Source organism: Sceloporus undulatus, chromosome 5 (assembly GCF_019175285.1).
Source record: "Sceloporus undulatus isolate JIND9_A2432 ecotype Alabama chromosome 5, SceUnd_v1.1, whole genome shotgun sequence".
NCBI lineage: Eukaryota > Metazoa > Chordata > Lepidosauria > Squamata > Phrynosomatidae > Sceloporus > Sceloporus undulatus.
The window spans coordinates 129,588,831-129,603,191 of NC_056526.1; the positions used below are offsets into that span (position 1 = coordinate 129,588,831).

The 14,361-nt window shown below is 39.7% G+C and overlaps 1 protein-coding gene and 1 long non-coding RNA gene across 6 annotated transcripts in view; one reads left to right on the forward strand and one right to left on the reverse strand.

The window, feature by feature from the left end:
- Nucleotides 1–14,361, reverse strand: part of STOX2 (storkhead box 2) — a 337,882-nt gene that overhangs the window by 154,522 nt on the left and 168,999 nt on the right. The gene's annotated exons all lie outside the window — the stretch shown is intronic.
- Nucleotides 4,898–14,361, forward strand: part of LOC121930637 — a 33,676-nt gene continuing 24,212 nt past the window's right edge. The window contains exon 1 of the long non-coding RNA XR_006103984.1: nt 4,898–5,074. This is a non-coding gene — a long non-coding RNA (uncharacterized LOC121930637). The remainder of the gene's footprint in view (nt 5,075–14,361) is intronic.

The following is a 14,361-nucleotide window of genomic DNA, read 5'->3' on the forward strand; positions in this document are numbered from 1 at the left end:
TGCTATGCACTTGGACCAGAAACTAATATAATTATCCTGTGCCAGATATTTAAGGAAACCTAAGCCCTCACCAAATACTATAACCTTCATCCATAACTTGAGGGCAAGCCACCAAGCTCTACTAGATAATGGATTTTCCCGTTTCCCACACTAACACACAATTAGTGTGCCAGGCCCGGGGAAGGAAGTTTATCCACCTGTCCTGAATGGGGTCACACTTCCCCTGAAGGACGAAGTTCGCAGTCTAGGAGTACTTCTGGACTCGTCTCTGCAGTTGACATCCCAAGTAGATGCAACGGTCAGAAGTGCTTGCTATCAACTTCGGTTGATATGCCAACTGCGACCCTACCTGGGCCAATGGGATTTTGAAACGGTGGTACATGCTCTGGTAACCTCTCGCTTAGGTTTCTGTAATGCACTCTACATGGGGCTACCCTTGTACCAAGCCCGGAAGCTTCAGTTAGTACAAAACATGGCAGCCAGACTGGTCACCGGTGCATCCAGGTTTGATCACATAACACCTATTCTGAAAAATCTTCACTGGCTGCCCATTCGCTTCCGAGCGCAATACAAGGTGTTGGTTATTACCTATAAAGCCCTACATGGCTTGGGCCCGAGTTACTTGAGGGACCGCATCTCCCCACACAATCCCACACACCAGAACATCTGGGAAGAATCGGTTGGAGTTCCATCGTCCAAATAGGTCTCCACATCCCAGCGGCTTTTCAGTGGCGGCCTGCAGATTTGGAACAGTCTCCCCGAGGACTCCGTCTCATGACCCCCTAGAAACATTTAAAAGAGGCTAAAAACCTTTTTTTTTTTTTTGCCAAGCCTCCCCCCCCCGAGGAATGAAGTTGAGCGTTCTTGATGCCATTGATTCCTGTCTTACCTAGGAATGATTGTATTTGTATAATTGTATTACTTTTTTTTCTATTTTTAAGAGATGTTTTTAATAGTTTATAGTCTGTAACCGTTTTGATCTAGGGAAAAAACGGTATACAAATAAAATTTATTATTATTATTAAATTTATTATTAGGAACACAATTGATTTCCCAATATATCTTCAGACTGAGGTAATGTGTCCCTGGCTCAATGAGAAATTGAGTTATTACAAGAAATCACAGGCTTTTAAATATAAAGACTGGAATTAAAATATAGGTTCCATTACAGATAAAAAGGTAAGCCCCTATCAGTATTAAGCTCATAGCAAAAGCATTTAAGGTGCAAGAAATAAGAGTTTTCCCTCAGGGATTTTCCAGTACAGTACATTTCATGCAACATTGTTAACTGTGATCTGACAAAAGGCAAACAAGCTTAACTGTAATCAGAACTAAAAAGATTGAAGTAATGTACCCTTTCACTGTATTTGATTTCCAAAATAAACACGAGTGGGTCAAAAATGTAGATGCTGAGGGATGTGATATGCTACTGGATAGGTACACATGATGCTGCCTTAAACCACTGAATCAGAAACTTAATCCATGTAGATCAGTATTCTACAGTATTAGACCTACATAAGGCACAAACTCTGACACTGAAGTACGAAGTCTCTGCAACCTCAAGAGGGTAAAGAACAGCTCATATAACAGAGACGGCCAATTTGTAACATAAATGCCACACATGGCATGGACAATGAAGGTTTGCAAGAAGGCCCATGGGATTGACTATGGCTCAAAATCAGGGTCACATTCACCCCTGCATCTCCAACGATGTGCTACCGCTTGTTCTTGAGCTCAGCCTAGCCACATGGGACACTATATTTATAGTAGCACTATGTTGCTCTTTGGATTTGACGAATGGAAGATTTTCTAACAAAAGCCAACTGCCACAGAAATGAATGTTGCTGGCATGCATGTTCTGTACAGCTGTTAGGGTTGAGCTGCCACATAGATAACAAGAACTAGGAAACAGTTCTACCAGAGGGCTAGAAACAAGAAATACTGTAGATTTCCAAATTTTCACTCACCATGAAAAGTGAACTACTGCCCTCTGACAAGGATGGTGAGCTTAACTTTCTTCCAAGTTTTGGAGGGTGAGCAGAAGTGGGCAGGGATTGACCTGACTGTCATAAGGCAAGCTGCAAGATTGAGAGGGAGATAAGGGCAGCTTGGCTGCTGTGCCACTAAGTATTATGCCCTTGCCCTGTCCATGAGGAGTGTAACATTAAAGCCCTCAGACTCCATGGTTTACTAAGGAGGAACAACCAAGAATATCATTCCAGAAATAAACCTTAGGTCCAAACTATCCCACATCTCCAAAGGTCCAGCTTCCACACCACTCATTGGATCAGGACAACAATAAAGCCTTCCAAAGCTCTCTTCCTACAAGGCTAGTAGTCTCAAGGTTGTGTCAGAATCAGCTGCCAGGAGGAGCTGAGCCAAAACAGAATCTGGTTCTTCCTCATTCTCAGGTCTTCACATGGTCAAGCCTGAGCAGGAGGGTGAGTCAGTGCAGCGCATCAGAACCACTCTCTACAGCTTTATTAGCCTAATAAAGTAGACTGCTGAGGTTTTAGAGCAGGGGTAGGCAACCTTTATGAGCCGGGGGCTGGGTTGGTGTCCCCCAGACAACCGGGGGGGAACCAAAAAATAAATAATTAAATAATTAAATAATATGGGGCAACATTTTCAAATGTAGGACACATTTTTTAAAATGGAGGACATGCAAAAAAAAATTCATGCTTTTTAAAAAATGTTAATATAAATGCATGTTTCTTAGGCATGATCAAAATGGAGGACATTTGAGCATTATTCCTAGACAGATGGCAGAAATGGACTTCCCTTTCTGGCCAACCCCCCCTCTCCCCATTCCAAACAGCATATTTGGGCATTGAACATGGCTTTACTTAAGATGGCCTCTTGCATATTTCAGAGGCTTATTGCATAACCAAACTCTTTGGGTTTCACACTGAACATGGGTTCACATGGCTATGCATATTGAACATGTCTAGGTGGTTTCACAGTTCTTGTACCAAGTGTACTTCTCAGAAGTGTGTACTTGGTCAAGGGACTTTGGTTTTTCTTCACTGCGCATGAGTTTGTAAAAATCACAGCAGTTTACATTGGCCTTGCCTCAGAGGCTTGCTGATACTAATATCACCATTAAAGAACCAAAAACACACAGAAAAGGCACTTTGGAAAGTCACACTCTCTTGGCTTCAGAAACAGTGTGTGCATGCCTCTCAAGCTGACTCATATCATCATCATCATCATCATCATCATCATCACACTATCACTGTCAAAACAAGGTAGACTTGTTAGCATGAAAAGCACCCAAAACACACTTTGGAAGGTGACACTCTCTCAGCTTCTGAAACAGTGCCTGCTTGCCTCTCAAGCTGACTCATATCATCATCACCACACTATCATTGTCAAAGCAAGGGAGACTTGTTAGCACTTAAAGCACACAAAATAAAAATTTAAAAAACTTTGAGGCCTCTGGCCACTCACCACCTTCTCCTTCTGCTCCCCCTCCTCCTCTTCCTCCTCCTCCTCCTTCTTCTCCTCCCCCCTCCTCCATGTGCTGCGCAGCCTGGGGGCGGGGCGGAGGAGGCAGAGGAGAAGGAGGTGGGCAGCGCGGGGCCGCGCGGGGAGGCCGGTGCGGGGCTTCCCCCTTTGCCTCCTCTGCCCCAGGCCGTGCGGCCCTCCTCTTCCTCCTCCGCATGGTGGAGGAGGAGGAGGAGGGCAGCGCGGTCACGCGGCCCAGGTGGAAGAGGAGGCGGCAGCGGCAGCAGGACCAGGCTGGGGCCGGTCCTGCCGCCTCTGCGGGCCGCATCTGGCCCGTGAGCTGGGGGTTGCCGACCCGTTTTAGAGGAATAGCAGGCAGGTCCCCTCTAGCACAGAGCGGAGGTTCCCCCAGCTTTTTAGAACTGCTCTGGAGGATGAATAAACTAGGTATGGTGGGCCTCACAAGGATAGAACCCAGGATGGGGAGCCTTAGTGAGATCCTCAGCCTCTTCCCCCTCTCCCTGAGAAAGTTTTTATCTCCTGTGTGGGTTACTGGCTCTTCCCTATTCCTCTGCCCTTGCCTCCTTCTGTAGTAGTCTTCTGGGGATGGAACAAATCCAGCACCCTATCCTCCCTCCTGTCTCTCCATTTTTCCTGGCTAAACCCACAGCTTTTATACCTGTGTTGTTCCACTCCACTCTGTAGCTGCTAAGTTTCTAGCTCTCTCATTTGGCAGTTGACAGTGTTCTTCTCATCACTGATCAGAACAACAGCAGGTAGCCTCCCCACTTTGGTGCCAGTAGCAAGAGAGGAGGCAGAGAGAATGGCTTGATAGTCCCTTATCCCTGATACTCCCTCATCTTGAAATAACCTGAATGCCTCAGGCATGCAGCGAGCTCTGCCACAGGAAAAGGATACCTGTAGATACCTTTTGGTAGAAGCGTCCAGAACTCCTTGACCCAGTGACTGTTAAATGGGCAGCCCTGTGACCTGGTGCCCCATGTAGGAAAAAGAGGCAGAGGGTTTCAATGAGTCTTTGGCAAGGTACCCAAACAGGCAAGTGAAGGAGCAGAAAGCCACTTATTTTGGTACCAAACATTTCCCCCTTTCTCCTCTATCTCATCCCATTATCTCTGTGCTTATCACACTGCCACTTTCAGAAATCTTTGAAGAGCACCAGGAGAGAGAGAGGGTAAGTTGAATGCATTGGCTGTTCCTAGATCAAAAGAAAAGTTTTCAAAACAAAAATTCTTTCTTGCTAATCATTTGCCAGGTACGTTTCAAGGTTAGGCACACATAAATGTCGATTTTTGCATTTAGACTTCTATTGTTTTGGCACACAGAGTAAGTGAACTAGATTGCTGATTAACTATATTACACAACATCAGGCGTTCTTGGAAAAGAAAACCCAATTCAAGCTGTCCCTCTTGTTTGCTTATTTCATCCACGCAAAAAGAGTCTTGCTAGATTAGAATAGTTTCTAGGCCAGTATTCTAATACCATAATGGCCAACCTGATGTGTATGGGAAGCCTCCAAACAGGAGGACATGAGAGCCACAGTACACTTCAGCTTGAGCTCCTTGGAAATGATATTGAGAGGCATGCTGTTTCTGATATGGAGGGAATAGTGAGTACAGCAAATTTATTTTTATCACACAATTCATATTGATAGAAATATGCATAAAATGGTGCTCCTACTGTGAGTGATCTTTTATAGAAACCTTATTCATTCTTATCTATATGGGCTGGGAGGGGGGGAATGGAACCAGCTAGCTCATATTAGCTTTGTCAACCATCATGACATGTTAGCCCACAAGAAGGTATACTTCTCATTCTTCCGTCTACACATGGGACAAAACACAGGAGACTTATCAGCATGTCTCTCACATACCACTGGGAAATGTAGTGTGTAAACATGAATACAGTAGGCCCTTGTTATACGCTGGGGTTTGGTTCCAGGATCACCTGTGGATAACAAAATCTGTGTATGCTCAAGTCCCATTAAATATAATGACATAGCAAAATGGTGTCCCTTATAAAAAAATGGAAAATCAAGGTTTGATATTTGAAATTTATACTTTTTCTGAACATTATCAAATTGTGTATGTTTGAATCCATGTATAAAAAATCTGTGTATAAGAAGGGCCGACTGTAATATATTCTATAGCTAAAATTCATTTGGAGTAAGGCATGGAAGCAAACAACACAGATTTGGGAAATGACAAAATGATTAAAAAGTACAGGTGTGCAATCCATTCCTAAAGCAAGTATATATTCTTAATTTCTCCTCACTTTCACAATTTATCTTTCATTGAAAAAAATGAGTTTAAAGGAATACTCGTAACACTGACACCAGCAGCTTTCAGCAGCTACTGTACCACTCTAGAGATCACATCACTTGATACTGATACTTCTGGCTGGTTAATACTTGACAGTGAATGTCTAATGTGTGCATGAGTCATTGAAAGTTAACCTTTTCTTTAAAACAAAATTGGCACCAGTTGAAGGGCATTCATACTTGCTGCAGTTGGCTTTCATGAGAAAAAGGGCTTCATTTTATTCAAGAATCTGCACTACCATTACTAGGAGGACTTTTGCATGAAATTTCTGCACCACTATAAAACTAGAAAAGAAAATTATTATTAGTCCTTCTTTGCTAATAAAAGAGGATAATTCCTTCCTGTAGATAAATGACTGCTCTAGAAAGCAATTAAAATTAAGTTTTCAAAAATAAAAGGAATTCCTTCACTAGAGACGTACTAACATTCTTGCAAAATGACGCTCCAAATGTAGTCCTCAAACATCCAACACCACAAGGCCTGTTTTCTCCAGTGGAGATAATGTCCATGCACAACTTAAAAGAGTGGAGAGAACGAGTAACTGTAGCCTAATGAAGTCCAATGCCACAATTGTATGGAAAACAAGTTCTAGCAGGTAAAATGTTCAGCTTTATCACTATGCAGTACTGTGTCTAAAATTAATTAAAATAAATTTACAATTATGGCTTGAATCCTAAGATGTTAATTCAAGGATGTTCCTGGAAAGAAAATAAAGTTGTCTGTCCCCTCCTTTGTCCTGCAACTGTCTGCAATGCCTACAAAGGTTGGAGGTATCCCCTCTGTAATGCAGCATGGGATATGGGAGGGCTACTGGGGGTGGGGGAGAGAAAGAAAGCATTCATTTTGTGCTATTCCTTAAATTAAATGTATTTTAAAATCCAAATATTCAAACAATCATCCCAAGTCTTCTAATTTTCCTTGTACAAATTGTGTGGGTATATATACTAATCCAAAAAGGTAATCCAGAAGAACACCATTGTCAGCCATAAAATCAGCAACAACAAAAAGTTGTACTGCATCAGATCAAAGGTCTAATTACTCATAGAGTAGCAAATAAGCTTCCCTGGTATTATATGGAATGTCCCATATTTAGGCATAATATGGGATATCTCAAATTCCCATTTCTAAACTCTGCAGAGTTGCCAGTAGAAGAGGTATGAAGAGAAGTATTTCTAAATGGTGCAGAATCCCTTAAGTATCTGACATTTACATCAGTGGGATCCTAGAGAAATGTTTCTGTGCCATATTTACCATCTCTTTCTTTGTGTTTGCACACAAGTCTAAGCTGTACCTATTCCCCATTTCCAAGGATTCTTTTTGAAGAACGTTATCTTGTGTGTCTATGTGAGATATGCATACACACTATATATACTCATGTGTAAGTCTAGAAATTTTAGTCCAAATATCAACCTGAAAAACGTGGATCGGTTTATCCATGGATAAAGGCTAATGTAAGTACTGTAGCTTAAGTCTTATCCAAAAAAAGGAACCATCCATTTCTCTGAATAGAATAGCAAAAGGCAAAAACTTAGCCTATCCTGGGAGAACCTACAAGAGAGACCAACTCCCTCTACTCTCTCCATCACAGCGTTGCTTCTGGCCTTTTTGAATGCCTGGGCTTTTGAATGGTGGTGTGCGGTGGTGGATCTTTAACACTTTTCCTCAAAGGAGCACCAAGGGAGTAGAGGGGAAGGTGCTTCTTTCAGGTTTTCCCAGCACAGGCTAAGCTCTTGCCTTTCAACGCTCTACTCAGAGATGGGGATGGTTCCTTTTTTATATATAAGAGTTAATACTACACCTTAATTCTTGCTTTTATATCCTTTTTGACATGTGCACTTTTTCTTAGCCCCACCTTCACCTGGTTGACTCCCCTACACTTTGCACAGCCACCATTTACCATAATTCCTTCCTCATCCATCAAGCCTTTCTTTCTTCACCATACACTGCCCAACCAGCATAGAGATCTTGGGAAAGATAAAATGTTTCAGTTATAAACCAGCAAAGGGTTAATTGCTTACAAATATTATAAATCTTTAATGCTGTACTTCATTCTATAATTAATATAATGCTTCAATATTTTGTTCTGCCTTTTAATCCCCAAGAAAGGAAAAAGCATGGTAAACAAAAGATTTAAATTCTGAATTGTACTTTTCATTTCCAACTCCTTTATTTGCTTTTCTGTCCCACTGAAATGAGGGAATAACAGATTCATGAAGTGTAATCCTCAATTGATAGGTATATATATGTCCTTGGGAACTGAGAGGGTTAGAGAGGAATCAAACAGAGGTTGAAATGTCATGAAATGAAATATGTACCCTCTGACAATTCATCTGAAGTTAACATGTATGCAAAACATAGTGACAATTCTAAAAGACGTGTATCACCTTGCCCAGCCATTGCAAATTTAGACATGGGACATGATTTGTATCTTCCTGGTTCCCATTACATTCCACCACTCCTCCCACAACTGTATAAATATGCTTTACATCTGAAGTCTTAATACCACTTGGTACTGTATCTAAAGAAGTGGATTTATTTCCACAAAAGCCCATGCTAAAATAAAAACCAGGTAGTTTTAAACGTACTGCCAAATTTCTTTCTTTTTTCTTTCTTTCTTTCTTTCCCTCTCCTTTTTATGAAGGAAGAAACTAACACAACTACTTTTTAAAAAAAATATTGCAGTAGACCTTGGTTATAATAGTCATTTCAATCTTTCACAATGCATGAGCATTTTCTTCTCTTGGTAAATTCCTAACCATCGCCAACCAAAAGAAAAGAAGAGAAGCGAAAAGAAGAAAAGGAAAGTTCTGTACTAATTATTCTCAGTATTACTTTTGAATACGTCTTATGCAATCCTGGGGGAAAAGAATAAGAATACAACCATCTTTGACTTTAGGCAGTTCCCAAACATATGGATATACAAAGGCCACTATCAAAGCCCCATAGAATATTCTAAATCGTCAAATTAAAAAAAAATCTGTCTATATACACACACCAAAAATTGTTAACAATATATAGAAATAAAAATATGTATTTGCACTTTTACATCAGCAGACTATACTGTACCCTTTGCTGTGATTTACAACCTACTGGGATGTCTTCCTGTGTTTTTAACCTCATCTTACTTTCTTCTGCTAATCACAGTTGGACCTCTGTATCCACAAATTTTTTATCCATGGATGCAACCACCCATGGCTTGAAAATATTAAAAAATAATATAAATTCCAAAAGCAAATCTTGGTTTTGTCATTTTATATAAGGGACACCATTCCATTTTACCATTGTATTTAATGGTACTTGAACATCCATGGATTTTGGTATCCACAGAGGTTCCTGGAACCAAACCCCAGAAGATACCAAGGGCCCACTGTACTAGAAAAATTAGACTTTTTAAAAGTTTGTTATTGTTTAAAGTTGCTTCAGAAATAGGGCAGCAGTGAAATGATCACTCTGTAAAACAAAATTTTAAATAGCAAAAACATGCAATATTCTTTTAAAAGATTTGTGCATGGACATGGGAGGAAATAGGCATTGTTTCCCACTAGTGAAATCAGTCCACTTGTATCTATAATACACAACCACATTTGACACTATGCTCATCTCAAGGATAAGCAGTGCAGAAAATAACTATGTCTTCTGAAGCCACATCACAAGAAAGTTTAAAACAAATATCTATAACAAATGAATTATAACTACACTTCCAAGGCCCAGGTATTTCTATGAGTATAGCTGGACAAAAAATGTGGAGTTGTAAAAAAAATGTGCAGTTACAAAACTTATACTGTAATATACATTTGGAAAAATGGGAAGGAAATTAGACAAATTGAGCTTATGAAATGTTTATTAAGAATTTAAATAGGCTTGCCATATTGATAAGTAGAGATGGCTCCTGTAATTTAATAGCTGTGTGGAAGAGAGGATTTCAGCAGCTGCTGCTTGTCAAACAAACAGGCAATGAGCAACACTTGCTGAAACTGCTGCTTCTACACAATCATTGGATACAGGAGCTGTCTCCATTTTCACTATAGTAACCCTAAACACAAATTAACATTCACTTTGGGGTGGAAAAACGGCTCAAATCATATTAAACATCATCTTTTGGCTCAGAAGCTTCATCTTCAACTTCAGGCAAGTAACACTTCGTCACATCTTTGTAAGGTACTCTTGTTTGGTACTTTAGACCTCTCTTGTGCCCAAGTTTGTTTTTAGCTTTTGTGAGGAAGGGTTTGTGCAGCTGCTTTTTTCAAGACTGTGCCAAGGCCTAAAATGAATGGTTTGAAGGTAAATGACAGTGCAATTTAATCCCCTTGCTAATTCTAAGAGATACACAAAAGATATGATTCAAAGATACAACCGTGTTAGTCTGTGGAATCAGTATGTAGAGAGATCTTGTAGCACCTTTGAGATTAACTGAAAGAAAGAAGTTGGCAGCATAAGCTTTTGTAGACTTAACTCTACTTCCTCAAATCTGAGGATGTTGACTTAAATCTACGAAAGCTCATTCTGCCAATTTCTTTCTTTTAGTTAGTCTCAAAGGTGCTACAAGATCTCTCTACATACAAAAGATATGAATATACCCTGAATTTCTCCTCAAGACATTGTATTACTGTGAAATCAAAACCTCTCCTATGGGGTTCCCACAGGAAAATGGGATTTAAACGAGAGTTAAATTAGAGAAAAACTGGAAAAGCCTGAAGTTTATCACACGACGTTACTGTTAACCTAAAATAACGCAAAGTTAAACTTAAGTTAAGCTGGAGAAAAATGGCAGCTTTTTACTTAAGGAAAATTCCAAAAGTAAAAAGGTTGCGTTTTTCTCCACTTTAACTTTGGTTTAACAGCAGCAATTCAGTGTGATAAATTTCCTCAATTTGCGGGTTCTGTTTAAATTAAAATTTAATTTAACTCTCGTTTAAATCCCGTTTTCTCACGGGATCTCATTAGTGTGATAAACTCCATAGTTGGGAAAAAATCTGGTTTAAGAAAGATTCTTAAGAACAGGACAGTCTCCACTGTATGGCCAGCAATTCACCAAGAGCATTTAGAGTCCCAAATTGACCATATATTTCTATAGTTGCCCACTAATGAGCTAAAAATTGCCTCAAAACATCATTTCTAGGAGAAGAAATTAGCAGGGAGTTAATTAAATTTCAGAAAGGAGGAAAGAGAGGACAGTGAAGGAAGAATGTGCACACTCAGCTTCAGCTCAAGAGAAGTACATAATAGCCCTTCTATGGTCATGCCTGGTAGAACATAGACAATGCACAATATTCCAGCTGAGCTCACTTTGCTAGAATGTTGGTGTTGCTATTTAGTTCAATTATTGCACAGACCTCTTATTGTTGAGGAAAGAAAAATCACCTTCTAATTGGGGGGAACTGGCTTCTGAACCATACCCATCACTTATCATGACGTTTGTTAAGTTGCTCCAGCCTTGCTTCAATACCTCAGCAGCCTTTTCATATTGCCATTTTCAAGAAAGAATCTCATTTAGCATGATAGAAAGGGTTTCAATGTTCAGGCTGGGCAAACCTGAAACGCAACTTGGTATTTTCCAGAAAAATTCGGGAGCAGCTACAAGTGGCTTTGAGGACAAACCAAGAAAATCCACAGAGAGCAATGCTTGTCAATGAAGAAGATTAATGGAAATGGAAGCAAGTGACCCTAGTCCATCACTTGGGGCAAACCGGAGAAGTGCTGACCTATCAATCATAGATTATAGAGCACATGCAGGGGTAGCTGTGTTGGCCATTTAACAAATACAAACAAAAATCCATCAGTGATACCTTGACTGGCCAACCGAAATGCACCATATATAAAGATTAGAGCAGTTTCCATCAGTAGCTCTTCCTCTGTTTCTCATTACTACAACACCTTTTCACATGCTGTTCTCAGCAAGTCTTGCCGTTTGAATGCTGACCTCTGTGCCTTTTGAAAGAGAAATACCATATAAAGCTTCATCTTCAGCCAGCCCTGAAATGTAGACACACCTCCAGTCTCCCAACACTTGAGTAACTCTGCTAATGACACTTAAACTCATTACAGGGTGTTAAAGTAAAGCCATTTACCACTAGAGGCAAACAAAACAAAAATGGGGGGAGGGGAGGGAAAACTACAAACCCACAGTAAGAGAAGACACAGTGAGCTGAGGAGTGCATGAAAATCCCCATCACATACTTTTTGTAATCTTTGCCAGTCTTGTTTGCAATGCACTAAAGTCCCCATTAAGTGGCAATTACTGGTCTATTTCAGGTTATGGTCTCCAGTTAGACATGTAACAAAAACTTCAGTACAACCTCTTCTATGTCAGGTTGACACACCTGCTTTACATCTTTCAACTATGCAACTAAGCCATATTCTCTTTCTTTGTTTCTCTTTTCCCCCCTCCCTCACTAATGTGTTCACACAAACAGACACACACACTTCTTTACAATTAAATTGTTAAAGTAATTCCAAGATATGAATGAAAAGAGTATGCAGCAGCAGAAAGATTTCCCCCCTGGGGACTGCAGATTACTCAGATCTTTCACTCACAGAAATATGATTGATTTACCAATTATTGTGTAAAGGCCATCTTTTCTATGTTCCGTTCCCCCACTTTTACTTTACTATCCTATCTGTTGTACAGATTTAAGTGATCATGTGCACTCTATAATATATGTTGTTCCCCTCACATTTACAACAACTGTAAAAGAGAGGAAGTTACTCTATTTTACATTTATTTTAAATGTGTACTGTTGAAAACACTTTTATGATTTATACTAGCTTGGGTTCAGATGTAACACCAAATTACAATTCAGCATTATATTAATGACCTTCAGGTGTCCACACTGCCCTCTTCCTTCCTTCCCTTCCATATTTCCAATTGTCATGACATCTGTACTAGGAAAGTACAATTCTACTTATGGTACAATCTAGAGCTGTACAACAGCCACTTCTGTTTTTCAGGGATAGCACAAGCTAGTTTGATAGGGAAGATGCAATGGCAAACTGTGCTTTTTGCTCAAGATGCGATGCAGGAAGGTGCAGAGGGAAGAGCAAGAAGCAGAGAAGGAAACACGATAAAACTCATTCACTTTTTACAGCGAAGTTGTATCCTAAATTGTCTAGAGTGGGTGGGGAAAAAAATCCAAACACAAAAAAATCACAAACAAATATATCGGTGATGAGTGCAGGTGAAATTCTGGGGGGGAAATTACCCAATAATGACCAGTGCTGAAATTATAAATATTAATACAGCCTGTTTTTAATACAATCACCATTCAAAAATTCAGATGAAACACAGCTGTAAAAAGTCACATTATACATATGGTAGATAGCCTGCCAAAGGTAGTTTAAAAAACATTTATATTATGATTATGACTCTCTTAACTCTGAGTTTTTGTATGAAATATAATGCAAAGTAAAAAATAATATAGCATCTTGCAACAATTAACAAAGTAAAATAAAAGGCAAAACAAAAACCCAAGTGCTGCATGCATGACAGAGTGAGCTCCTATCACTAGTCTCAGCTTCCACCAACTAGCAGTTTGAAAGAATGTAAAAGTGCAACTAGATACCACTTCAGTGGCAAGGTAACAGCATTCTGTGCAGTCCTTCTGGCCACATGGTCACAGAGTTGTCTTTGACAATACTGTCTCCCTCAGCCAATGTAACAGAGATGAGCACTGTCCTCTACAGTTGGATGTTTATCACACTATACTCTTAAAGTGCTACTATTCCACTTTGACTCCTCTAGCTGCCTCCTGTTGCATTCTGGGATTGGCAGTTTTAAGGAGGAGTATTTAGAATATACCCCTCCTTAAAACTGCCAATCCCAGAATGCAACAGGAGGCAGCTAGAGGAATCAAAGTGGAATAGTAGCACTTTAAGAGTATAGTGCGATAAACATCTTGGTCACAACTAGACAGTCTTGTCAAGTGAAACCCATATCAAAATCTGGACCTAGAAAAATGAGACACAGGACAATCTTGACACCTGCCATACAAAATATGTTCATGCCCAAGGCAAAAATCCAAAATGGCATCTCCGTAGTGGTTCAAAACAACAATAGAAAGGATAACTGACACTTTACTGCCCTTTGGGAGATCTCTGCAGTGAATCCAGATCAAGATTTAGGGAGGCTGGGGGAATGCATACAATGAATCAAGAAAATTGCATGTTGTTTGAACTGTTGACCTCATATTCCAAAGAGAAAGACTTTGACCTGTCAATTATAAGTCATTCAACATAATTGCTTTGGCTTATTTGGGAAATACAAACTACATCACATCATTAATAACACAGGCATAGAAGCTCAAAAAGAAAGTTGCAAGTAGCAAAAAAATATTAAAAAATAAAAAAATGTATAAGACATACATCAATTCCTGTGTGATTTATTTTAATTTAAACCAAATTAAACTCCTATACATATCCAACTCAGATACCCCAAAGAATTCACTGGGATTTATTTCCTGATAATGGTATACAAAGTCACACCCTCAGCTTCATTCAAAGCAAAAACATTTCATTTTACTCAAAAGATTTAATCAAAATTTGCTCTTGCTTATTCCAATTCAAGTGGATTGGAAATATA